Consider the following 27,748-nt stretch of genomic DNA (forward strand, 5'->3'; position numbering starts at 1 on the left):
CCAAACTGTTTCCAAAAAGTTGGGAGCATGAAAATGTCTAAAATGTTTTGGTATGGTGACGCTGTAAATAGAATAGAATACAATAAAACACCTTTGGGATGATTTAGAGAGGAGAATGAGAACCAGGCCTTCTCATCCAACATCATCATCTCCCCTCCCTCCCCTGTCCGAGCCAGGGAGTGCCGGGTGGCTTAACCATCAATGGTCACAGTGGCGGCTGGTGGGTCGGTCGGTCTTCTCCTCCAGCTGTGCTCTCCTCCCTTCTCCTCCTCCTAGGCATCCAATAGGATCGCCTGGCGTTTTGACCAATCAGGAAACAGGTCTCCTGATTGGCGTGGAGGTGATTCAGTGTGAAAATAGTAAATATTCATCCACTATTGTCACACCCCGAGACCACCCTCTTTTGAAGCCTATTAGAGCCTCTGGCTCTAATCACATGCTTAAAAAAAAAACACCCCCCCATTGGAATCCATGTGTCTGAGGGCCTGTATCTAGATTAGGGGGCCGTCTTAATGGATAGGGGGTCTGTCCTAATGGGGGGCCTGTCCTAATGATCCCACTACTTAAACATCTGCAAAGGTCTTTAATTCTATTCGGTTTAGCAAACTTTAAGTCTAGAGAGGTCAGGGATGACTTTTTATTTAAAGCTTATTTATATATTCTTGACACGTAGTAAATACGCTTTTCAACAAGGCGTCACTGCCCTCTGTAGCTGCAGGCATTATGACAATTCATACTCAAAGTTCACAGCAGATGCATTAAAATTGTCTAAGGCCCCTTTCACACGGGCTTTCCAATCAGGTCCACCTGTCAGTTTTTCAGGCAGACCTGATCGGATGCTCCATTCACTCCTTTGGAGCGGCGGATGTGGTGACATGTCCGCTGACACCCACTGCTATCTGATCCGATCCTTTCCCTGAAATCTAGACGGATGGAGACCCTATTTTCCATCCGTCTGGCGGATTGGATGAAAGCGGATAGGCAGTTTCCACAGTGACACCTGGTTACCATTACCTACCTCATTAGTCCAGCCCCTTTTCACCTTAATACATAGGATGCATTAAGGTGAAAAAACACAAACCTTTACAGCACCTTTAAAGTTTTGGAATGGCCCAGCCAGAGCCCAGACCTGAATCAGATTGAAAATCTGTGGGATGATCTGAAGAGGGCTGTGCACAGGAGTTACCCTCTCATTCTGACAGATTTGGAGTGTTTTTGCAAAGAAGAGTGAACAAATATTGCCAAGTCAAGATGTGCCATGCTGATAGACTCATGCCCAAAAAGACTGAGTGCTGCAATAAAATCAAAAGGTGCTTCAACAAGGCATTAGTTGAAGGGTGTGCACACTTATGCAACCATATTATTTTAGTGTTTTATTTTTACTTCCTTCCATCTAAAAGATTTCAGTTTGTTGTACAGTTTGTAGGTTACATTAAAGGTGGAAAAAGTGTGTAGACTTTTTAATTCCACTGTAAGTATGCACAGCCTTTGCCATGACACTCAAAAATTGAGCTCTGGTACATCCTATTTCCACTGATCATCCTTGAGATGTTTCTACAACTTGACTGAAGTCCACCTGTGGTAAATGCAGTTGACTGGACATGATTTGGAAAAGCGCACACATGTCTATATAAAGTCTCATAGTTAACAGTGCAAAAAAGTAGAAACATTTCTGCAGCATTGAAGGTCCCAACGAGCACAGTGGCCTCCATCATCCATAAATGGAAGAAAGTTTGGAACCACCAGGACTCTTCTTAGAGCGGGCCTCCCGGCCAAACTGAGCAATCGGGGGAGAAGGGCCTTAGTCAGGGAGGTAACCAAAAACCCGATAGTCACTCTGACAGAGGGTCAGCATTTCTCTGTGGAGAAAGGAGAACCTTCCAGAAGAACAACCATATCTGCAGCACTCCACCAATCAGGCCTGTATGGTAGAGTGGCCAGACTGAAGCTACTCCTCAGTAAAAAGCACACCTGGATTTTGCCAAAAGGCACCTGAAGGACTCTCAGACTATGAGAAACAAAGTTCTTTGGTCTGATGAAACAAAGATTGAACTCTTTGGCCTGAATGGCAAGCATCATGTCTGGAAGAAACCAGGCACCACTCATCACCTGGCCAATACATCCCTACAGTGAAGTATGGCAATGGCAGAATCAAACCGTGGGGATGTTTTTCAGCAGCAGGGACTGGGAGACTAGTCAGGGTCAAGGGAAAGATGAATGCAGCAATGTATAGAGACATCCTTGAAGAAAACCTGCTGCAGAGCGATCTGGACCTCAGATTGGGGCAAAGGCTCATCTTTCAACAGGACAACAACCCCAAGCACACAGCCAATATAATAAAGGATTGGCTACGGCACAACTCTGTGAATGTGCTTGAGTGGCCCAGCCAGAGCCAAGGCTTAAACCCGATTTAACATCTCTGGAAAGATCTGAAAACGGCTGTACACTGACATTCCCCATCCAACCTGATTGAACTTAAGAGGTCCTGCAAAGAATGGGAGAAAATGGTCAAAAATAGGTGTGCCAAGCTTGTAGCATCATTCCTATATTGCAAGCTCTAACGAGCAGTGCTCTCTAATTGCTCCTGTATTGTAACTGTACTGTCTGCCCTCATGTTGTAAAATGCTGCGCAAACTGTTGGCACTATATAAATTATGTATAAAAATAATAATAATACTCAAAAAGACTTGAATCTGTAATTGGGGCCAAAGGTGCTTCAACAAAGTATTGCGCAAAGGCTGTGAAAACTTATGTATATGTGATTTTTTTCATTTTTTATTGTTATTAAAGTTGCAAAAATTTCAAAAAAACTTCTTTCACAGTGTCATTATGGGGAATTGTTTGAAGAATTTTGAGGAAAATAATGAATTTAATCCATTTTGAAATAAGGCTGTAACATAACATAGTGTGCAAAAAAAGTGAATACTTTCCGGATGTACTGTATACTGAAAGCTATCATCACAGCTATTAAAGAGGAAGTAGAGTCTTCCTCTTTAATTGTACCTACAGGTAAGCCTATAGTAAGGCTTACCTGTAGGTACTGTAAATATCTCCTAACCTTGCACGGTTTAAGAGATATTTACCATAAACCCTGCCGCCGACATCATCGGTGCATGCGCACTGAAGGAACGGCCCGCTTGTGCCATTTCTTCAGGACCCGTGCCGCAACGCGTGCACGGGAGTGATGTTATCGCGCCGTTGGTCAATCGCAGTGTCGGAGCTTGCGAAGTAACTCCAGGAAGGATGTCGGCTATGGGGGCAGAGTGCGGGCGGCACTGCAGGGCATCATTCTAAGGTAAGTATTTCATAATGAGCTAGTATGCGATGCATACTAGCTCATTATGCCTTTGTCTTGCAGGTTTTTTGGGGGGGGGGGGATTTTTTTTCCAGAGGTTTAAAGCATTTAAATATACTCCTAAACACTCTTAACACATCATCATAACATATTTCAGACATTGGGAACTAGAGTAAGAAGTTTTTCGAGAGCAGATGACCGTACTCTTTCACAGTGCAGGCTAGAGATGGAAAGGTGATGCAGAGAGTTATATAGCTTTTTCTAAATACTCCTGTCACCATCTGGCTGTATAGCATGTGGGATGGATAGCTATAAGGGTGGCCAATGTAATTATTTTGGCAGGCCGGTCATTTTCCATCTATGTATTTCAGCTGTATATTCAGCTGTCTGGGGGTCGCACTGCTTTAAAAGGATTATAGGAAAGGAAGCACAAATACAGGCTGACGTATTGGCAATGTCACACAAACTACATAAAAGCCCATAACAAGAGCACTGCAATGCATCCATTTTTTTTAAATATTTACATGAGCCAATTACAAAGAAATATGTAAAATGAAGAGATAGAGTCCCTTTAATATAAAACTCAGTGGGGTGCACAGGCACAGGCACTTTAAACAGGCAGGACTTACAAATGACTATGTGCAACCCATTAAAGCTATCTGGAATCCCATTCCGCATCATCCTGCTCTATTGTCTTTTTTCATGATGGCAAAACGACCTCCTAATAAAATGTTCTTAAAGATCTCCAGGCAGATATAACAACACAAATTAGGGAATAACAATGGGCAAAAAAAATAAAAATAAATATGCAGTCTGTAAATAGCATTGCCACGGCAGATTTTGGTTTTCTGAGCCCCACCCCCCATAACATAGGTTTATTAGCTGTCGATCCTTCCAGCAGACCTGGTATTTTTTTTAAATAACACCCTAAGCTGTCCAGAAAAATAAAAATTCTCCAGGATTGGAACAGACCATATAACAATGACAAGGGTGCTTAAAATAGTTAGAATTTATTCATATGGTTTAAACACTTTTACAAAAAAAAAACACCAAAAAAATGATGCTGTCGCTGCTTAAAATATGTTAGTTAGGCTGTAATGTAAGCCCATGCCCATTTAATACATGCTTAACCACTTCAATACCAGGCACTTAAACACCTTCCTGCCCAGACCAATTTTGAGCTTTCAGCGCTGTCGCACTTTGAATGACAATTGCGTGGTCATGCTACACTGTACCCAAATGAAATTTTTATTATTTTTTTTCCACAAATAGAGCTTTCTTTTGGTGGTATTTGATCACCTCTACTGTTTTTATTTTTTGCTAAACAAATAAAAAAATATCGAAAAAAAAATTTTTGTTTCAGTTTCAAAACTTTGTAAATAAGTGAATAAATGAATGAATGAAATACTTGTATAGCGCACAATGCGAACTGAATCGCCTCTAGGCGCTGTGGCGAGCTTTGATCATCTGCTAAAAGAGGAAGGTCTTGAGTTTTTTCCTAAAAGCCAGGTGATTTTCTTCCAGGTGGATGTTGATTGGTAGAGCATTCCATAGCCGAGGCCCTTGGACAGCGAATCTCCGATCACCCTTGGATTTATACCGGGCTTTGGGCACGAGGAGGAGGTTTTTGTTGGCTAAGTAAGTTTTCTCCTTCGCTGATGGGGCTATACTGATGGGCACTGATAAGGCGGCACTGATGGGCACCAATGAGGTGGCACCAATGAAGTGGCACTGATGAGGTGGCATTGATGGACACTGATATGTGGCACTGATGGGCACTGATAGGCGGCACTGATGGGTGGCACTGATGGGCGACACAGATGGGCACTGATAGGTGGCACAAATTGGTACTGATAGCTGGCGCGGATTGGCATGGATGGGTGGAATGGATGGGTATGGATAGGCGGTACAGATGGCATGGATAGGCAGGACAGATGGGCATGGATAGGCGGCACAGATGGGCATGGATGGGCACTGATAGGCGGCACAGGTGGTCACTGATAGGCAGCATTGTATTACATTATACTGTACTAATGGATGCCAATAAGTGCCAAACAATAATGCATGCCAATCAGTGATGCCCATTGTGGGCACTGATTGGCATCCATTATGGGCACTGATTGGCATCCATTGTGGGCACTGACTGGCATCCCTGGTGGTCTAGGGAGGATTACCTTGTGCTGGGCATCCCTGGTGGTCTGGTGGCGTCCCTGTCGGTCCAGTGTGGGCATCCTGGGGGGGGGGCTGCGCTGATAATCGATCAGCACAGACCCCCCCTGTCAGAGGAGCAGCCGAACGGCTCTCCTCTACTCGCGTCTGACAGACGCGAGTGAGAAAAAGCCAATCACCGGCTTTTCCTATTTACACTGTGATCAGCCGTGATTGGACACGGCTGATCACGTGGTAAAGAGTCTCCATCGGAGACTCTTTACCGAGATCGTAGTTGCAGGGTGTCAGACTGATGCCCCACAACAAGGACTGCCGCGATGCAGCGGCTCAAAATCCTGATCACGTCATATGACGTCCGGTCAGGATTTTGAAACCACTATGCCGCCGTGTATCTGCTCAGCAAAGCACTAAGCCCTGGTTCACAAGTGTGACTTGTCATGAGTCTTGACAGTTCAATGTCGCATGACAAGTTGCACCACATTTGTGGCAATGGAACTGTTCAAATTGCTGCGGCTCAAGTGGCAGGGACTTTGAAAAGGACTTCTGCCATATTTATGTACCATTTCAGTGCGACTTGCATTGACATCTGTTAAATGAAGTTGCACAGATATCAGCAAGCAGCACATGAAATCAAACTGCTTTGAGATAGCTCTGAAGTAGAACATCTTCAAAAATGCAGTGGTGTGAACCAGGGCTAAAGTTCATTGATTTCTGTAAGAACTGTGAAATAATGAATTTGATGTGTTGTGAGCAGGATTAAGAAATACTCACTGGCCATCAGTGTAAAGGGCCCCTACTCATATGTAAGGTAGTCCTCATTCCACCTCTACTCTGAATGAGCAACAATGTAAGGTGGTCTTTCTTCCACTGACCACTAATGTACAGGACCATTCACTTTACTGGTAAACAGTGATAGAGGGCCCTACCGGATCCTTCTACTGACCACCACTCTACAGGGTCCCTTCACACACTGACCATAGTGTAAAGGGGTCCATCTTTCAAAGACCATCAAATTAAGGTTGTTCTCTTTCCACTTGATCAATTATCTACAGGGTCTCTTATCTCAAAAGCGCTCCTAATCCAAATGATTACCAGTGAGTGAAGTACAGGCCATCGTCCACAGGATCCCATCGCTCACTGGCCATCAGTGTAAATGGCCTCTCCTCCGAATGATCACCAATGTAAAGTGGGTCTCTTGCCACCTGACCACTAATCTACAGTGCCCCATCTGTCAATGGACATGATGTGAACCAGCTCAAGAAGCTTTTGGAGCAAGCAGCTGTGAAGATTGAATGGTTATATACAGGGTCTCTTATCTTAACAGATTAGTGGTCAAGTGGAAGGGGGACCACTGTCAATGCACATGATGTGAATCAGCTCAAGAACCTCAAGATGATTGTTTGAGTACGTAGCTGTGATGGCTGTGTGGTTAAGGCATTGCACTTGCACAATAGGGTTTACTGGCACAGGTACAAATCCTGCTCACACCATGAGATTTTTAAAACACTAATCACTAACCTACAGTATCCCTTCTCTCACTGGCCATCAATGTAAAGGACTAGCCACCAATGCCAGGTGGTCCTTCTTTGACTGACCACTAACCAACAGGATCCTTTCTCTCACTGGCCATCAGCGTAAAGATCACCTACTTCTAATGATTTCAAGTGTAAGGTGGTCCTCCATCCACTTGACCACTTTTATAGAGGGTCCTTATTCCAAATGATTACTATTATTATTATACACGATTTATATAGCGTCAACAGTTTATGCAGCGCTTTACAATGTATAGGGGGGGACAACACAATTACAGTACAATAAAAAAGGTACAGGAGGGCCATGCTCGTAGAGCTTACATTCTAAAGGGAGGGGGTGGTGGTACAAAAGGTAATAGCTGCAGAGAATGATTTGATGATTACTAGTTAGAAAAGTACAGTCCTTCTTCCATTAACCCACAGGATCCCATCTTTCAATGGCCATCAGTCTAGAGGGCCTCTACTCTGAATAATCATTAATGTAAGGTGGTCTTTCTTCCACTTGATCACTTATCTACAGGGTCTCTTATATCAACAGCACTCCTATTCCAAATGATTACCACTAAGTGAAGTACAAGTCATCTTCCGCTAACCCACAGGATCCCATCTTTCACTGGCCATCAGTCTAAATGGCCTCTTCTCTGAAAGATCATCAGTGTAAGGTGGTGTTTCTTCCACTGACCACTAATCTATAGGATCCTTCACCTTACTGACAAACAGTGTTAGAGGGCCCTACCAGATCCTTCTACTGACCACTAATCTACAGGGTCCCTTCACACACTGATCAAAGTCACATACTTACCAAAGCGATTCCACTCCAAATGATTACCAGTGAGTGAAGTACAGTCTATCTTCCATGTCCCACAGGATGGCATTTTTCAATGGCCATCAGTGTAAATAGCCTCTCCTTCAAATGATCTTTAATGTAAAGTGGCCCTCCTTCCCTCCACAGACCACTAATCTACTTTGTCCCTCATTCACTGCCAAACAGTGTTAGAGGGCCTTACCAGATCCTTCTACTGACCACCAATCTACAGGGTCTCTTCACACACTGACCATAGTGTAAAGGGGTCCATCTTTCAATAACCACCAATTAAAGGTGGTTCTCTTTCCACTTGATCAATTATCTACAGGGTCTCTTATCTCAACAGCACTCCTATTCCAAATGATTACCAGAGAGTGAAGTACAGGCCATCTCGCACTAACCCATAGGATCCCATCTCTCACTGGCCATCAGTGTAAAGGACTAGCCACCAATGTTAGGTGGTCCATCGTTCACTGAACACTAACATGCAGGTTCACTTCTCTCACTGGCCATCAGCATAAAAGTCCCCTACTTCTAATGATTCCCAGTGTAAGGTAGTCCTCCTTCACCTTGACTACTTTTATATAGGGACCTTACTCCAAATGATTACTAGCTAGTAAAGTACAGTCCTTCTTCCATTAACACAAATGCTCCCATCTTTCACTGACCATCAGTCTAAATAACTTCTACTCTGAATAATCATCAATGTAAGGTGGTCTTTCTTCCACTGACCACTAATCTACAGGATCCTTCACCTGAAAGGTAAACAGTGTTAGAGGGCCCTACCAGATCCTTCTACTGACCACTACTCTACAGGGTCCCTTCACACACTGACCATAGTGTAAAGGGGTCCATCTTTCAATGACCACCAATTATAGGTGGTTCTCTTTCCACTTGATCAATTATCTAAAGGGTCTCTTATCTCAACAGCACTCCTATTCCAAATGATTACCAGAGAGTGAAGTATAGGCCATTTTGCACTAACCCATAGGATCCCATCTTTCACTGGCCATCAGTGTAAATGGCCTCTCCTCCAAATGATCACCAATGTATGGTGGTCCCCCTTCCACTTGACCACTATTCTACAGTGCCCCATCTGTCAATACACATGACGTCAATCAGCTCAAGAAGCTTTTGGCGCAAGCATCTGTGTTTGCAGAGTGGTTATCTACAGGGTCTCTTATCTCAACAGACTAGTGGTCAAGTGCAAGGGGGACCACTGTCAATGCACATGATGTGAACCAGTGCTAGAAGCTCAAAAAATTGTGAGTCAAGTAGCTGTGATGGCCGAGTGGTTAAGGCGTTGGACTTGAAATCCAATAGGGTTTCCCTGCGCAGGCTCAAGTCCTGCTCACAGCGTGAGAATTTTAAAACACTGAACCCTAACCCTACAGTATCCCTTCTCTCACTGGCCATCAGTGTAAAGGACTAGCCACCAATGTTAGGTGGTCCATCGTTCACTGACCACTAACATACAGGTTCACTTCTCTCACTGGCCATCAGCATAAAAGTCCCCTACTTCTAATGATTCCCAGTGTAAGGTGGTCCTCCTTCCCCTTGACTACTTTTATATAGGGACCTTACTCCAAATGATTAGTAGCTAGTAAAGTACAGTCCTTCTTCCATTAACCCAAATGATCCCATCTTTCACTGGCCATCAGCCTAAAGGGTTTCTACTCTGAATAATCATCAATGTAAGGTGGTCTTTCTTCCACTGACCACTAATCTATAGGATCCTTCACCTGAAAGGAAAACAGTGTTAGAGGGCCCTACCAGATCCTTCTACTGATCACTACTCTACAGGGTCCTTTCACGCACTGACCATAGTGTAAAGGGGTCCATCTTTCAATCACCACCAATTATAGGTGGTTCTCTTTCCACTTAATCAATTATCTACAGGGTCTCTTATCTCAACAGCACTCCTATTCCAAATGATTGCCACAGAGTGAAGTATAGGCCATCTCGCACTAACCCATAGGATCCCATCTCTCACTGGCCATCAGTGTAAATGGCCTCTCCTCCAAATGATCACCAATGTATGGTGGTCCCCCTTCCACTTGACCACTAATCTACAGTGCCCCATCTGTCAATGCACATGACGTGAATCAGCTCAAGAAGCTTTTGGCGCAAGCATCTGTGTTTGCCGAGTGGTTATCTACAGGGTCTCTTATCTCAACAGACTAGTGGTCAAGTGGAAGGGGGACCACTGTCAATGCACATGATCTGAACCAGCGCAAGAAGCTCAAGAAAATAGTTGGTCAAGTAGCTGTGATGGCCGAGTGGTTAAGGCGTTGGAATCAAAATCCAATAGGGTTTCCCTGCGCAGGTTCAAATCCTCCTCACTAGGGATGAGCCGAACACCCGCCGGTTTGGTTTGTACCAGAACTTTCGAACGGACCCCACGTTCGTTACGAACGTTAGAACCCCATTGAAGTCTATGGGACTCGAACGTTCGAAATGAAAAGTGCTAATTTTAACGGCTAATATGCAAGTTACTGTCCTAAAAAGGGTTTGGGGACCTGGCTCCTGCTCCAGGGGACATGGGTCAATGCCTAAAATGTTTTTAAAAATGGCCGTTTTGGCGGGAGCACTGATTTTACTGACGATTAAAGTGAAAAAAAAAAGTGAAATATTCCTGTAAATATGGTGCCTGGGGGGTGTCTGTAGTATGCCTGTGAAGTGCCACGTGTTTCCCGTGTTTAGAACAGTCCCTGCACAAAATGACATTTAACAGAAATAACACCATTTAAAACTGCTTGCGGTTTTAATGTTATACCTGGTTCCTGCAATATGGTTGAAAATCATTGAGAAAAATGGCATGGGTAGCCCTCCCTGCCCATTACCAGCCTATTTGGGTCTTGTACGCATATTAAGGGGAACCCTGTACCCATATTAAAAAAAGGAAATGCGTGTGGCCCCCAGGCCCTATATACTCAGAACAGCAGTATACAGGCGGTGCAAACAAGACAGGGACTGTGTAGGTTTGTTGTGTTAAGTTGAATCTGTTTGTAATTTTCAACTGGTACATTTTTAAAGTGTAGCTCCAGTCAAAAAAACTATTTTTAAGCTTTTTGGAAAACATAGGGAAGGGTTATCACCCCTGTATAATTTGTTTTGTCGTCCATCTTTTTTCATCTCACTTGCTGCTGTCTCCTTGCGTTTGCAAGTAGGAGATGTTTGTAAGTTGGATGTTTGAAAGTAGGGGCCTGCCCTATATGCTCTGCAGAAATGGCGGAACAAGGTGTTGGTTTTGCCACAACATTGTAAGCCCTCAAAGTGACTCTTGGTGGGCGCTGGAGCGCCCTGCTGTGAACGATTATATCAAGAATTGTAATTACATGCCATTGTTGAACAGTGGTAGAAAAATTGACCTTTGGTGGTGCTGGTGCCACAACACTATAAGTCCTCACCGTTACTCTGGGTGGGCACAAGAAGGGGCCCTCCTGTGAAATATTATATCAAGAATTGTAATTACATGTCCCTGTTAAACAGGGGCAGAAAAATTTGGCCTTAGGCACTGCTGCTGGTGCCACCACACTGCAACCTCTTCCATATACTCTAGTTTTTTTGCTGGAATCAGCCCTGCTGCAAAGCATTGCATCAAAAATTGTACTTAAACGCCCCTGTTAAACAGGGGCAGAAAAATTGGTCCTTAGGCACTGGTGCTGGTGCCACCACACTGCAACCTCTGACATATACTCTAGTTTTATTGCAGGAATTAGCCCTGCTGCAAAGCATTGCATCAAAAATTGTACTTAAACGCCCCTGTTAAACAGGGGCAGAAAAATTGGGCCTTAGGCACTGGTGCTGGTGCCACCACACTGCAACCTCTGCCATATACTCTAGTTTTATTGCAGGAATTAGCCCTGCTGCAAAGCATTGCATCAAAAATTGTACTTAAACGCCCCTGTTAAACAGGGGCAGAAAAATTGGGCCTTAGGCACTGGTGCTGGTGCCACCACACTGCAACCTCTGCCATATACTCTAGTTTTATTGCAGGAATTAGCCCTGCTGCAAATCATTGCATCAAAAATTGTACTTAAACGCCCCTGTTAAACAGGGGCAGAAAAATTGGGCCTTAGGCACTGGTGCTGGTGACACCACACTGCAACCTCTGCCATATACTCTAGTTTTATTGCAGGAATTAGCCCTGCTGCAAAGCATTGCATCAAAAATTGTAATTAAACGCCCCTGTTAAACAGGGGGAGAAAAATTGGGCTGCTGGCATCACCCAGAACCAAAAATGTTCTTCCAACATATCAGCGGAGGAGGAAGAGGATAGACAATCAACATAACAGGACAGTCACTCAGCATCAGCATAGGCAGTCTTGAAGGGATGTGGTATTTCAAAAAAAATTATTCAGTTACATCAGCTTCAGGTGCTTGGTAGCTGTGGGTGATCCAAGACTGATTCATCTTGATGAAGGTCAGTCGATCAACTGATTCGGTGGACAGGCGCACCCTGTGATCGGTAACAAAGCCACCAGCAGCACTGAAGGTGCGTTCCGAAAGAACGCTGGATGCAGGACAGGCCAGTAGCTCAATTGCATACTGTGCAAGCTCTGGCCAGTGATCCATCCTCAAGACCCAGTAAGCCAGAGAATTTTCGGTGGGAAAGGTGTCCAAGTCTGACCTTGCCCCTAGGTATTCCTGCACAATGTAAATCAGACGCTGGCGATGGGTGCTGGAACCAATCATACCTTGGGGCTGCGGACTAAAAAATTGTCTGAAAGCATCAGTCAGACGGCCACCTTCTCCACCGCTCCTTCTGACCGATGCCTCAGCAACACGTTGTCCAGGACCAGGAGTTTGTAACCTCCCAGTCTCTGGGAACGCGTTGCACAGACCTTTCTGCAAGGCCTCCCGGAGATGTCTCATCCTCTGCTCCCTCTGCGATGGCAAGATAAGGTCGGCAACCTTACCCTTGTACCGTGGATCAAGGAGAGTGGCCAGCCAGTAATGGTCCCTCTCCTTGATCCGAAGAATACGAGGATCCTTCCGCAGGCTTTGCAGGATCAGGGAGGCCATGCAGCGTAGGTTAGCTGAGGCATTCGGTCCGGAGTCCTCTGGGTCACTAAGGACAACATGATCTGCAGCTACCTCCTCCCAGCCACGTACAAGTCCACGGGTTTCTTGGGACTGTAAATCATCCCTATAAGACTGCTGCTGCTGATGCTGATGCTGATGCTGAGTGCCAGCCTCCACCTCCATGCTGACACAATCATTCTCCTCCTCCTCTTCCTCCTCCTCATCCTCTTCCTGTGTGATGGGTGGCACAGCAGGAACACTGTCTGGATAAAGGGGGCCTTGAGAGGCAAGGAAGTCCTCCTCTTCCTGCCTCTGTTCTGCCTCAAGTGCCCTGTCCATTATTCCACGCAGCGTATGCTCCAAGAGGTGGACAAGAGGTACAGTGTCACTGATGCATGCACTGTCACTGCTCACCATCCTTGTGGCCTCCTCAAACGGTGACAGGACAGTGCATGCATCCCTGATCATGCCCCACTGGCGTGGTGAGAAAAAACCAAGCTCCCCTGACCCTGTCCTGGTGCCGTAGTCGCACAGGTACTCATTGATGGCCCTCTGCTGCGTGTGCAGCCGCTGCAGCATGGCCAATGTTGAGTTCCATCTGGTGGGCATGTCACATATAAGGCGGTTCTTGGGCAGGTTCAACTCCTTTTGGAGCTCAGCCAGCCGAGCACAGGCATTAAATGATCGGCGGAAATGCACACAGACTTTTCTGGCCTGCTTCAGGACATCCTGTAAGCCGGGGTACCTGCCCAAGAACCGCTGCACCACCAGGTTAAGGACGTGAGCTACACAGGGCACATGGGTCAGTTGTCCCTGTCGGAGGGCGGAGAGGAGGTTGGTGCCATTGTCGCAAACCACCATTCCTGGCTTAAGCTGGCGTGGCGTCAACCACCTCTCGGCCTGCCCCTGCAGAGCTGACAAAACATCCGCCCCAGTGTGGCTCCTGTCCCCCAAACAAACCAGCGCAAGCACGGCATGGCATCGTTTTGCCTGCGTACTTGCGTAGCCCCTGGAACGCCTACGGAGCACCGCTGGTTCTGAGGACAGAGCACTGGAAGAGGTCATGGAGGAAGAAGAAGAGGAGGGGGTGGAGGAGAGAGGTGTGTCACAACCAATAGTAGCATTTTGGAGGCGTGGTGGCGGAACAACCTCCAACACTACTGCACCTTGTCCTGCATCCTTCCCAGCTGCCAGAAGAGTGACCCAATGGGCCGTGAAAGACAGGTAACGTCCCTGTCCATGCCTGCTGGACCATGAGTCAGCGGTAATATGCACCTTACCGCTGACCGCCCTGTCCAGCGAGGCAAGGACATTGCCTTCCACATGCCGGTAGAGAGCCAGAATCGCCTTCCGTGAGAAAAAGTGGCGTTTGGGGACCTGCCACTGAGGAACCGCACATTGTACAACCTCACGGAAGGGGGCCGAGTCTACCAACTGAAAAGGCAGCGGTTGAAGTGCTAGCAATTTAGCCAAGCTAGCATTCAACCGCTGGGCATGTGGATGGCTGGGAATGAACTTCTTCCGCCGGTCCAGCAGCTGGGGCAGGGACATTTGCCTGCTATAATCGGATGTGGGTGTACCGCTAGCAGAGTTCCGGGAAGCACTTGACTGTGACACACCTAATTCTACACCTTCATTCCTCTCAGAGCAGGTTTCAGAGAGGACTGAAGGTCTAGTGGGGTTGGAGATGCCAGCTGATGAGGAGCAAGGAGAGGTCCGCTTTGTTCTTTGGTGTGGGTCTTTGAGGTACGCTTGCCAACGAGCTGCATGGCAGGTCAACATATGTCTGGTCAAGCATGTGGTGCCCAAGCGGCTGATGTTTTGGCCACGTGAGATACGCTTGAGACATATGTTGCAAATAGCAGCGGTGCGATCTGATGCACTCGTCTCAAAAAAGGCCCACACCAAAGAACTTTTAGAATAACGCACAGAGGCAGCGCTCTGCACAGGCGGAGCTCTGCGGTGTGATTCAGTCGGTGTGCTGCCCCTAAGCTGGCCCCCGGAGGGCATCCTGCCTCGTTGGACATGTGCCTCCTCCTCCTCCTCCTCCCTCCTTCCAGGCACCCACGTGGAGTCAGTGCCCTCATCATCCCCTCCCTCTTCATCGCTGTAGCAAACCTGGCAGTATGCTGCAGCTTGTGGAACATGACTGCCAGATTGCTGTCCTTCTTGAGCATCCCCTCTCTCTGCGCTCACGCTACTGCCTTCCTCTAGCTGAGTGTCATCATCAGAGCCCACCAAACACTGGGCATCCTCCTGGAGCATGTACCCAACACTGTGCTCAAAGAGTTCAGGAGACTCCTCAGGAGGACGTGGTGGGTCTAGGGAAGGAGTCACTGATGATGACATTGAGAGGAGGGAAGACGATGCGTTGGCAGCTGCTTTGCTACTACCCTGAGACTGGGTGAGAGAGGATGAGGAGGATGAAGAGGGCTTGGTCATCCACTCTACCAAGTCGTTGGCATGTTGCGGTTCAACATGTCCAGCTGCCGAAAAGAAGGACAAGCATGTCCCATGGCCACGTGCTGATGACAATGCACCGCGTCCACGACCAGCACTGTTGTCTCTAGACACAGAGCCTGCTTGCCCTCTTTTATCGGCTCGCGCCTGTCTGCCTCTCCTTGCTGGCCTTCCAGACATGGTAATGGCCTGAAGGGAGTTGGGTAAAACAGCAGTTGGGTAGTTTATATTGTGCTGGAGGCACACAACACCCACTAACTCCTGCAGATGCCTTTTTTTATAGAACACCAGAGATAAAGGGGTATATACAGATGTATACTGTGCTGTGCTGGAGGCACACACAACTTCCAATAACTCCTGCAGATGGCAATTGGGCTCAAATAGAGAACAGCTATGTAGGTGGATTATAGCGGTATGTACTGGGTACAGAGCACGCAGACAGCACGCACTATCTCCTAACACTACTGACTGCAAGCTCTATTATTAAAGATAGATCACTAGCTATATAGGTGAGGTGAATATCGCGGTGTATACTGCGGTCAGGGCACGCAGACAATAACCAGAAAACAGCAGAGATAAAGGGGTATATACAGATGTATACTGTGCTGTGCTGGAGGCACACACAACTTCCAATAACTCCTGCAGATGGCAATTGGGCTCAAATAGAGAACAGCTATGTAGGTGGATTATAGCGGTATGTACTGGGTACAGAGCACGCAGACAGCACACACTATCTCCTAACACTACTGACTGCAAGCTCTATTATTAAAGATAAATCACTAGCTATATAGGTGAGGTGAATATCGCGGTGTATACTGCGGTCAGGGCACGCAGACAATAACCAGAAAACAGCAGAGATAAAGGGGTATATACAGATGTATACTGTGCTGTGCTGGAGGCACACACAACTTCCAATAACTCCTGCAGATGGCAATTGCGCTCAAATAGAGAACAGCTATGTAGGTGGATTATAGCGGTATGTACTGGGTACAGAGCACGCAGACAGCACGCACTATCTCCTAACACTACTGACTGCAAGCTCTATTATTAAAGATAGATCACTAGCTATATAGGTGAGGTGAATATCGCGGTGTATACTGCGGTCAGGGCACGCAGACAATAACCAGAAAACAGCAGAGATAAAGGGGTATATACAGATGTATACTGTGCTGTGCTGGAGGCACACACAACTTCCAATAACTCCTGCAGATGGCAATTGGGCTCAAATAGAGAACAGCTATGCAGGTGAATTATAGCGGTATGTAGTGGGTACAGAGCACGCAGACAGCACGCACTATCTCCTAACACTACTGACTGCAAGCTCTATTATTAAAGATAGATCACTAGCTATATAGGTGAGGTGAATATAGTGGTGTATACTGCGGTCAGGGCACAGACAATAACCACTACACAACAGCAACATAGGAAATCAGCCAAAAACGATCGGTGTGTACTGTGTTGAAGGTACACAGAACACCCACTGCTTCAGATGCCAACATACTACACGAGGCCGCCTCAATGGCGGCCTTATATAGTGTAGGGCGTGCACTACACAGCCTGAGCTATGATTGGCCACAGGCATACTGCCTGTGGCCAATCATGGCTCTCCTGCTCTCATGGCTCTCCTGCTGGCGCTGCGATTGGCCAAGCATGCGGGGTCACAGTGCATGCTTGGCCAATCATGAGCCAGCAATGCACTGCGCCATCGCAGTGCATTGTGGGCCGTGAGCGCCATGCGAATTTTGACGCGAACGGACCAAGTGTTCGGATTTCGCCAAACGGACGAACAGCCAACGTACGTTCGACTCGAACACGAAGCTCATCCCTACTCCTCACAGCGTGAGAATTTTAAAACACTGAACCCTAACCCTACAGTATCCCTTCTCTCACTGGCCATCAGTGTAAAGGACTAGCCACCAATGTTAGGTGGTCCATCGTTCACTGACCACTAACATAAAGGTTCACTTCTCTCACTGGCCATCAGCATAAAAGTCCCCTACTTCTAATGATTCCCAGTGTAAGGTGGTCCTCCTTCACCTTGACTACTTTTATATAGGGACCTTACTCCAAATGATTACTAGCTGGTAAAGTACAGTCCTTCTTCCATTAACACAAATGCTCCCATCTTTCACTGGCCATCAGTCTAAATAACTTCTACTCTGAATAATCATCAATGTAAGGTGGTCTTTCTTCCACTGACCACTAATCTAGAGGGCCCTACCAGATCCTTCTACTGACCACTACTCTACAGGGTCCCTTCACACACTGACCATAGTGTAAAGGGGTCCATCTTTCAATGACCAGCAATTATAGGTGGTTCTCTTTCCACTTGATCAATTATCTACAGGGTCTCTTATCTCAACAGCACTCCTATTCCAAATGATTGCCACAGAGTGAAGTATAGGCCATCTCGCACTAACCCATAGGATCCCATCTCTCACTGGCCATCAGTGTAAATGGCCTCTCCTCCAAATGATCACCAATGTATGGTGGTCCCCCTTCCACTTGACCACTAATCTACAGTGCCCCATCTGTCAATGCACATGACGTGAATCAGCTCAAGAAGCTTTTGGCACAAGCATCTGTGTTTGCCGAGTGGTTATCTACAGGGTCTCTTATCTCAACAGACTAGTGGTCAAGTGGAAGGGGGACTACTGTCAATGCACATGATCTGAACCAGCGCAAGAAGCTCAAGAAAATAGCTGGTCAAGTAGCTGTGATGGCCGAGTGGTTAAGGCGTTGGACTCGAAATCCAATAGGGTAAATAACTTCTACTCTGAATAATCATCAATGTAAGGTGGTCTTTCTTCCACTGACCACTAATCTAGAGGGCCCTACCAGATCCTTCTACTGACCACTACTCTACAGGGTCCATTCACACACTGACCATAGTGTAAAGGGGTCCATCTTTCAATGACCACCAATTATAGGTGGTTCTCTTTACACTTGATCAATTATCTACAGGGTCTCTTATCTAAACAGCACTCCTATTCCAAATGATTGCCACAGAGTGAAGTATAGGCCATCTCGCACTAACCCATAGGATCCCATCTCTCACTGGCCATCAGTGTAAATGGCCTCTCCTCCAAATGATCACCAATCTATGGTGGTCCCCCTTCCACTTGACAACTAATCTACAGTGCCCCATCTGTCAATGCACATGACGTGAATCAGCTCAAGAAGCTTTTGGCGCAAGCATCTGTGTTTGCCGAGTGGTTATCTACAGGGTCTCTTATCTCAACAGACTAGTGGTCAAGTGGAAGGGGGACCACTGTCAATGCACATGATCTGAACCAGCGCAAGAAGCTCAAGAAAAATAGTTGGTCAAGTAGCTGTGATGGCCGAGTGGTTAAGGCGTTGGACTCATAAATCCAATAGGGTTTCCCTGCGCAGGTTCAAATCCTGCTCACAGCGTGAGAATTTTAAAACACTGAACCCTAACCCTACAGTATCCCTTCTCTCACTGGCCATCAGTGTAGAGGACTAGCCACCAATGTTAGGTGGTCCATCGTTCACTGACCACTAACATACAGGTTCACTTCTCTCACTGGCCATCAGCATAAAAGTCCCCTACTTCTAATGATTCACAGTGTAAGGTGGTCCTCCTTCACCTTGACTACTTTTATATAGGGACCTTACTCCAAATGATTACTAGCTAGTAAAGTACAGTCCTTCTTCCATTAACACAAATGCTCCCATCTTTCACTGGCCATCAGTCTAAATAACTTCTACTCTGAATAATCATCAATGTAAGGTGGTCTTTCTTCCACTGACCACTAATCTAGAGGGCCCTACCAGATCCTTCTACTGACCACTACTCTACAGGGTCCCTTCACACACTGACCATAGTGTAAAGGGGTCCATCTTTCAATGACCACCAATTATAGGTGGTTCTCTTTCCACTTGATCAATTATCTACAGGGTCTCTTATCTCAACAGCACTCCTATTACAAATGATTACCAGAGAGTGAAGAATAGGCCAATTTCGCACTAACCCATAGGATCCCATCTCTCACTGGCCATCAGTGTAAATGGCCTCTCCTCCAAATGATCACCAATGTATGGTGGTCCCCCTTCCACTTGACCACTATTCTACAGTGCCCCATCTGTCAATACACATGACGTGAATCAGCTCAAGAAGCTTTTGGCGCAAGCATCTGTGTTTGCCGAGTGGTTATCTTCAGGGTCTCTTATCTCAACAGACTAGTGGTCAAGTGGAAGGGGGACCACTGTCAATGCACATGATCTGAACCAGCGCAAGAAGCTCAAGAAAAATAGTTGGTCAAGTAGCTGTGATGGCCGAGTGGTTAAGGCGTTGGACTCGAAATCCAATAGGGTTTCCCTGCGCAGGTTCAAATCCTGCTCACAGCGTGAGAATTTTAAAACACTGAACCCTAACCCTACAGTATCCCTTCTCTCACTGGTCATCAGTGTAAAGGACTAGCTACCAATGTTAGGTGGTCCATCGTTCACTGACCACTAACATACAGGTTCACTTCTCTCACTGGCCATCAGCATAGAAGTCCCCTACTTCTAATGATTCACAGTGTAAGGTGGTCCTCCTTCACCTTGACTACTTTTATATAGGGACCTTACTCCAAATGATTACTAGCTAGTAAAGTACAGTCCTTCTTCCATTAACACAAATGCTCCCATCTTTCACTGGCCATCAGTCTAAATAACTTCTACTCTGAATAATCATCAATGTAAGGTGGTCTTTCTTCCACTGACCACTAATCTAGAGGGCCCTACCAGATCCTTCTACTGACCACTACTCTACAGGGTCCATTCACACACTGACCATAGTGTAAAGGGGTCCATCTTTCAATGACCACCATTTATAGGTGGTTCTCTTTCCACTTGATCAATTATCTACAGGGTCTCTTATCTCAACAGCACTCCTATTCCAAATGATTGCCACAGAGTGAAGTATAGGCCATCTCGCACTAACCCATAGGATCCCATCTCTCACTGGCCATCAGTGTAAATGGCCTCTCCTCCAAATGATCACCAATCTATGGTGGTCCCCCTTCCACTTGACAACTAATCTACAGTGCCCCATCTGTCAATGCACATGACGTGAATCAGCTCAAGAAGCTTTTGGCGCAAGCATCTGTGTTTGCCGAGTGGTTATCTACAGGGTCTCTTATCTCAACAGACTAGTGGTCAAGTGGAAGGGGGACCACTGTCAATGCACATGATCTGAACCAGCGCAAGAAGCTCAAGAAAAATAGTTGGTCAAGTAGCTGTGATGGCCGAGTGGTTAAGGCGTTGGACTCGAAATCCAATAGGGTTTCCCTGCGCAGGTTCGAATCCTGCTCACAGCGTGAGAATTTTAAAACACTGAACCCTAACCCTACAGTATCCCTTCTCTCACTGGCCATCAGTGTAGAGGACTAGCCACCAATGTTAGGTGGTCCATCGTTCACTGACCACTAACATACAGGTTCACTTCTCTCACTGGCCATCAGCATAAAAGTCCCCTACTTCTAATGATTCACAGTGTAAGGTGGTCCTCCTTCACCTTGACTACTTTTATATAGGGACCTTACTCCAAATGATTACTAGCTAGTAAAGTACAGTCCTTCTTCCATTAACACAAATGCTCCCATCTTTCACTGGCCATCAGTCTAAATAACTTCTACTCTGAATAATCATCAATGTAAGGTGGTCTTTCTTCCACTGACCACTAATCTAGAGGGCCCTACCAGATCCTTCTACTGACCACTACTCTACAGGGTCCCTTCACACACTGACCATAGTGTAAAGGGGTCCATCTTTCAATGACCACCAATTATAGGTGGTTCTCTTTCCACTTGATCAATTATCTACAGGGTCTCTTATCTCAACAGCACTCCTATTACAAATGATTACCAGAGAGTGAAGAATAGGCCAATTTCGCACTAACCCATAGGATCCCATCTCTCACTGGCCATCAGTGTAAATGGCCTCTCCTCCAAATGATCACCAATGTATGGTGGTCCCCCTTCCACTTGACCACTATTCTACAGTGCCCCATCTGTCAATACACATGACGTGAATCAGCTCAAGAAGCTTTTGGCGCAAGCATCTGTGTTTGCCGAGTGGTTATCTTCAGGGTCTCTTATCTCAACAGACTAGTGGTCAAGTGGAAGGGGGACCACTGTCAATGCACATGATCTGAACCAGCGCAAGAAGCTCAAGAAAAATAGTTGGTCAAGTAGCTGTGATGGCCGAGTGGTTGAGGCGTTGGACTCGAAATCCAATAGGGTTTCCCTGCGCAGGTTCAAATCCTGCTCACAGCGTGAGAATTTTAAAACACTGAACCCTAACCCTACAGTATCCCTTCTCTCACTGGCCATCAGTGTAAAGGAGTAGCCACCAATGTTAGGTGGTCCATCGTTCACTGACCACTAACATACAGGTTCACTTCTCTCACTGGCCATCAGCATAAAAGTCCCCTACTTCTAATGATTCACAGTGTAAGGTGGTCCTCCTTCACCTTGACTACTTTTATATAGGGACCTTACTCCAAATGATTACTAGCTAGTAAAGTACAGTCCTTCTTCCATTAACACAAATGCTCCCATCTTTCACTGGCCATCAGCCTAAATAACTTCTACTCTGAATAATCATCAATGTAAGGTGGTCTTTCTTCCACTGGCCACTAATCTAGAGGGCCCTACCAGATCCTTCTACTGACCACTACTCTACAGGGTCCATTCACACACTGACCATAGTGTAAAGGGGTCCATCTTTCAATGACCACCAATTATAGGTGGTTCTCTTTCCACTTGATCAATTATCTACAGGGTCTCTTATCTCAACAGCACTCCTATTCCAAATGATTGCCACAGAGTGAAGTATAGGCCATCTCGCACTAACCCATAGGATCCCATCTCTCACTGGCCATCAGTGTAAATGGCCTCTCCTCCAAATGATCACCAATCTATGGTGGTCCCCCTTCCACTTGACAACTAATCTACAGTGCCCCATCTGTCAATGCACATGACGTGAATCAGCTCAAGAAGCTTTTGGCGCAAGCATCTGTGTTTGCCGAGTGGTTATCTACAGGGTCTCTTATCTCAACAGACTAGTAGTCAAGTGGAAGGGGGACCACTGTCAATGCACATGATCTGAACCAGCGCAAGAAGCTCAAGAAAAATAGTTGATCAAGTAGCTCAAGAAAACTGGTTGATCAAGTAGCTGTGATGGCCGAGTGGTTAAGGCGTTGGACTCGAAATCCAATAGGGTTTCCCTGCGCAGGTTCAAATCCTGCTCACAGCGTGAGAATTTTAAAACACTGAACCCTAACCCTACAGTATCCCTTCTCTCACTGGTCATCAGTGTAAAGGACTAGCTACCAATGTTAGGTGGTCCATCGTTCACTGACCACTAACATACAGGTTCACTTCTCTCACTGGCCATCAGCATAAAAGTCCCCTACTTCTAATGATTCACAGTGTAAGGTGGTCCTCCTTCACCTTGACTACTTTTATATAGGGACCTTACTCCAAATGATTATTAGCTAGTAAAGTACAGTCCTTCTTCCATTAACACAAATGCTCCCATCTTTCACTGGCCATCAGCCTAAATAACTTCTACTCTGAATAATCATCAATGTAAGGTGGTCTTTCTTCCACTGACCACTAATCTAGAGGGCCCTACCAGATCCTTCTACTGACCACTACTCTACAGGGTCCATTCACACACTGACCATAGTGTAAAGGGGTCCATCTTTCAATGACCACCAATTATAGGTGGTTCTCTTTCCACTTGATCAATTATCTACAGGGTCTCTTATCTCAACAGCACTCCTATTCCAAATGATTGCCACAGAGTGAAGTATAGGCCATCTCGCACTAACCCATAGGATCCCATCTCTCACTGGCCATCAGTGTAAATGGCCTCTCCTCCAAATGATCACCAATCTATGGTGGTCCCCCTTCCACTTGACAACTAATCTACAGTGCCCCATCTGTCAATGCACATGACGTGAATCAGCTCAAGAAGCTTTTGGCGCAAGCATCTGTGTTTGCCGAGTGGTTATCTACAGGGTCTCTTATCTCAACAGACTAGTGGTCAAGTGGAAGGGGGACCACTGTCAATGCACATGATCTGAACCAGCGCAAGAAGCTCAAGAAAAATAGTTGGTCAAGTAGCTGTGATGGCCGAGTGGTTAAGGCGTTGGACTCGAAATCCAATAGGGTTTCCCTGCGCAGGTTCGAATCCTGCTCACAGCGTGAGAATTTTAAAACACTGAACCCTAACCCTACAGTATCCCTTCTCTCACTGGCCATCAGTGTAGAGGACTAGCCACCAATGTTAGGTGGTCCATCGTTCACTGACCACTAACATACAGGTTCACTTCTCTCACTGGCCATCAGCATAAAAGTCCCCTACTTCTAATGATTCACAGTGTAAGGTGGTCCTCCTTCACCTTGACTACTTTTATATAGTGACCTTACTCCAAATGATTACTAGCTAGTAAAGTACAGTCCTTCTTCCATTAACACAAATGCTCCCATCTTTCACTGGCCATCAGTCTAAATAACTTCTACTCTGAATAATCATCAATGTAAGGTGGTCTTTCTTCCACTGACCACTAATCTAGAGGGCCCTACCAGATCCTTCTACTGACCACTACTCTACAGGGTCCCTTCACACACTGACCATAGTGTAAAGGGGTCCATCTTTCAATGACCACCAATTATAGGTGGTTCTCTTTCCACTTGATCAATTATCTACAGGGTCTCTTATCTCAACAGCACTCCTATTACAAATGATTACCAGAGAGTGAAGTATAGGCCAATTTCGCACTAACCCATAGGATCCCATCTCTCACTGGCCATCAGTGTAAATGGCCTCTCCTCCAAATGATCACCAATGTATGGTGGTCCCCCTTCCACTTGACCACTATTCTACAGTGCCCCATCTGTCAATACACATGACGTGAATCAGCTCAAGAAGCTTTTGGCGCAAGCATCTGTGTTTGCAGAGTGGTTATCTACAGGGTCTCTTATCTCAACAGACTAGTGGTCAAGTGCAACGGGGACCACTGTCAATGCACATGATGTGAACCAGTGCTAGAAGCTCAAAAAATTGTGAGTCAAGTAGTTATGATGGCCGAGTGGTTAAGGCGTTGGACTCGAAATCCAATAGGGTTTCCCTGCGCAGGTTCAAATCCTGCTCACAGCGTGAGAATTTTAAAACACTGAACCCTAACCCTACAGTATCCCTTCTCTCACTGGCCATCAGTGTAAAGGAGTAGCCACCAATGTTAGGTGGTCCATCGTTCACTGACCACTAACATACAGGTTCACTTCTCTCACTGGCCATCAGCATAAAAGTCCCCTACTTCTAATGATTCACAGTGTAAGGTGGTCCTCCTTCACCTTGACTACTTTTATATAGGGACCTTACTCCAAATGATTACTAGCTAGTAAAGTACAGTCCTTCTTCCATTAACACAAATGCTCCCATCTTTCACTGGCCATCAGCCTAAATAACTTCTACTCTGAATAATCATCAATGTAAGGTGGTCTTTCTTCCACTGGCCACTAATCTAGAGGGCCCTACCAGATCCTTCTACTGACCACTACTCTACAGGGTCCATTCACACACTGACCATAGTGTAAAGGGGTCCATCTTTCAATGACCACCAATTATAGGTGGTTCTCTTTACACTTGATCAATTATCTACAGGGTCTCTTATCTCAACAGCACTCCTATTCCAAATGATTGCCACAGAGTGAAGTATAGGCCATCTCGCACTAACCCATAGGATCCCATCTCTCACTGGCCATCAGTGTAAATGGCCTCTCCTCCAAATGATCACCAATCTATGGTGGTCCCCCTTCCACTTGACAACTAATCTACAGTGCCCCATCTGTCAATGCACATGACGTGAATCAGCTCAAGAAGCTTTTGGCGCAAGCATCTGTGTTTGCCGAGTGGTTATCTACAGGGTCTCTTATCTCAACAGACTAGTAGTCAAGTGGAAGGGGGACCACTGTCAATGCACATGATCTGAACCAGCGCAAGAAGCTCAAGAAAAATAGTTGATCAAGTAGCTCAAGAAAAATAGTTGATCAAGTAGCTGTGATGGCCGAGTGGTTAAGGCGTTGGACTCGAAATCCAATAGGGTTTCCCTGCGCAGGTTCAAATCCTGCTCACAGCGTGAGAATTTTAAAACACTGAACCCTAACCCTACAGTATCCCTTCTCTCACTGGTCATCAGTGTAAAGGACTAGCTACCAATGTTAGGTGGTCCATTGTTCACTGACCACTAACATACAGGTTCACTTCTCTCACTGGCCATCAGCATAAAAGTCCCCTACTTCTAATGATTCACAGTGTAAGGTAGTCCTCCTTCACCTTGACTACTTTTATATAGGGACCTTACTCCAAATGATTACTAGCTAGTAAAGTACAGTCCTTCTTCCATTAACACAAATGCTCCCATCTTTCACTGGCCATCAGTCTAAATAACTTCTACTCTGAATAATCATTAATGTAAGGTGGTCTTTCTTCCACTGACCACTAATCTAGAGGGCCCTACCAGATCCTTCTACTGACCACTACTCTACAGGGTCCCTTCACACACTGACCATAGTGTAAAGGGGTCCATCTTTCAATGACCACCAATTATAGGTGGTTCTCTTTCCACTTGATCAATTATCTACAGGGTCTCTTATCTCAACAGCACTCCTATTACAAATGATTACCAGAGAGTGAAGTATAGGCCATTTCGCACTAACCCATAGGATCCCATCTATCACTGGCCATCAGTGTAAATGGCCTCTCCTCCAAATGATCACCAATGTATGGTGGTCCCCCTTCCACTTGACCACTATTCTACAGTGCCCCATCTGTCAATACACATCACGTGAATCAGCTCAAGAAGCTTTTGGCGCAACCATCTGTGTTTGCAGAGTGGTTATCTACAGGGTCTCTTATCTCAACTGACTAGTGGTCAAGTGCAACGGGGACCACTGTCAATGCACATGATGTGAACCAGTGCTAGAAGCTCAAAAAATTGTGAGTCAAGTAGCTGTGATGGCCGAGTGGTTAAGGCGTTGGACTCGAAATCCAATAGGGTTTCCCTGCGCAGGTTCAAATCCTGCTCACAGCGTGAGAATTTTAAAACACTGAACCCTAACCCTACAGTATCCCTTCTCTCACTGGTCATCAGTGTAAAGGACTAGCCACCAATGTTAGGTGGTCCATCGTTCACTGAACACTAACATGCAGGTTCACTTCTCTCACTGGCCATCAGCATAAAAGTCCCCTACTTCTAATGATTCCCAGTGTAAGGTAGTCCTCCTTCACCTTGACTACTTTTATATAGGGACCTTACTCCAAATGATTACTAGCTAGTAAAGTACAGTCCTTCTTCCATTAACACAAATGCTCCCATCTTTCACTGGCCATCAGTCTAAATAACTTCTACTCTGAATAATCATCAATGTAAGGTGGTCTTTCTTCCACTGACCACTAATCTACAGGATCCTTCACCTGAAAGGTAAACAGTGTTAGAGGGCCCTACCAGATCCTTCTACTGACCACTACTCTACAGGGTCCCTTCACACACTGACCATAGTGTAATGAATGAATGAATGAAATACTTGTATAGCGCACAATGCGAACTGAATCGCCTCTAGGCGCTGTGGCGAGCTTTGATCATCTGCTAAAAGAGGAAGGTCTTGAGTTTTTTCCTAAAAGCCAGGTGATTTTCTTCCAGGCGGATGCTGATTGGTCGAGCATTCCATAGCCGAGGCCCTTGGACAGCGAATCTCCGATCACCCTTGGATTTATACCGGGCTTTGGGTACGAGGAGGAGGTTTTTGTTGGCTGATCGAAGACTGCGGTTTGGTGTGTAATGATTTATTTTCTCCATTAGGTATTGCGGAGCTTCTCTATGCACGCATTTGTGGGTGAGGCAGAGGGTCTTGAACGTGATCCGATTTTTTACGGTTAGCCAATGTAAGCTCCTCAGTGAAGGAGAAATGGATTCCCAGGTTTTTTTTTCCTGTTATCAGCCTTGCCGCCGTGTTTTGGATCAGTTGTAATCGCGCAAGTTGATATTGTGGTAATCCTATGTAAAGCGAGTTTGCGTAGTCCAGTCGTGAATTAATGATTGTTCCAACTACCACTGCTTTGTCATTCTTTGGGATAAAAGGGATGAGTCTGCGAAGCATGCGCAGCAGATGGTGAGATCGACTGACTACAGATCCTATTTGCGCATCCATTGACATTTGTGCTTCTAAAATAACCCCGAGACTCTTCGCTTTGGTCTTTGGGGAGATAGTCTGCCCAAAGACGGTTGGTGGAGACCAGGAGGTTTTGGTTGCGGGCTTATGATTTGGATGTAAGATAAGAAGCTCTGTCTTTGATTGGTTCAGCTGGAGGGAGTTGGTGGTCATCCAGTCCTCTATTGATTTGAGGCAGTTTTTAAGTTGTTGTTGGTGATCTTTCGGA

General features: G+C 46.0%; 1 protein-coding gene and 9 non-coding genes across 11 annotated transcripts in view; 9 read left to right on the forward strand and 1 right to left on the reverse strand.

Moving 5' to 3' along the window:
• The window catches only part of ADGRL1 (adhesion G protein-coupled receptor L1), a 624,094-nt gene that overhangs the window by 317,890 nt on the left and 278,456 nt on the right, over nt 1-27,748 (reverse strand). The gene's annotated exons all lie outside the window — the stretch shown is intronic.
• Nucleotides 18,621-18,703, forward strand: TRNAM-CAU (transfer RNA methionine (anticodon CAU)). The gene has a single exon. It is a non-coding gene; the product is annotated as a tRNA-Met (tRNA).
• On the forward strand, nt 19,579-19,660 carry TRNAS-CGA (transfer RNA serine (anticodon CGA)). Its single transcript has one exon. It is a non-coding gene; the product is annotated as a tRNA-Ser (tRNA).
• TRNAS-CGA (transfer RNA serine (anticodon CGA)) lies at nt 20,535-20,616 on the forward strand. Its single transcript has one exon. It is a non-coding gene; the product is annotated as a tRNA-Ser (tRNA).
• Nucleotides 21,492-21,573, forward strand: TRNAS-CGA (transfer RNA serine (anticodon CGA)). Its single transcript has one exon. It is a non-coding gene; the product is annotated as a tRNA-Ser (tRNA).
• Nucleotides 22,474-22,555, forward strand: TRNAS-CGA (transfer RNA serine (anticodon CGA)). The gene has a single exon. It is a non-coding gene; the product is annotated as a tRNA-Ser (tRNA).
• On the forward strand, nt 23,430-23,511 carry TRNAS-CGA (transfer RNA serine (anticodon CGA)). The gene has a single exon. It is a non-coding gene; the product is annotated as a tRNA-Ser (tRNA).
• TRNAS-CGA (transfer RNA serine (anticodon CGA)) lies at nt 24,385-24,466 on the forward strand. The gene has a single exon. It is a non-coding gene; the product is annotated as a tRNA-Ser (tRNA).
• TRNAS-CGA (transfer RNA serine (anticodon CGA)) lies at nt 25,367-25,448 on the forward strand. The gene has a single exon. It is a non-coding gene; the product is annotated as a tRNA-Ser (tRNA).
• On the forward strand, nt 26,321-26,402 carry TRNAS-CGA (transfer RNA serine (anticodon CGA)). Its single transcript has one exon. It is a non-coding gene; the product is annotated as a tRNA-Ser (tRNA).

This window comes from Lithobates pipiens, unplaced genomic scaffold (genome assembly GCF_037356315.1).
Source record: "Lithobates pipiens isolate NorthernLeopardFrog02 unplaced genomic scaffold, aLitPip1_a1.2 Scaffold_8, whole genome shotgun sequence".
Lineage (NCBI taxonomy): Eukaryota > Metazoa > Chordata > Amphibia > Anura > Ranidae > Lithobates > Lithobates pipiens.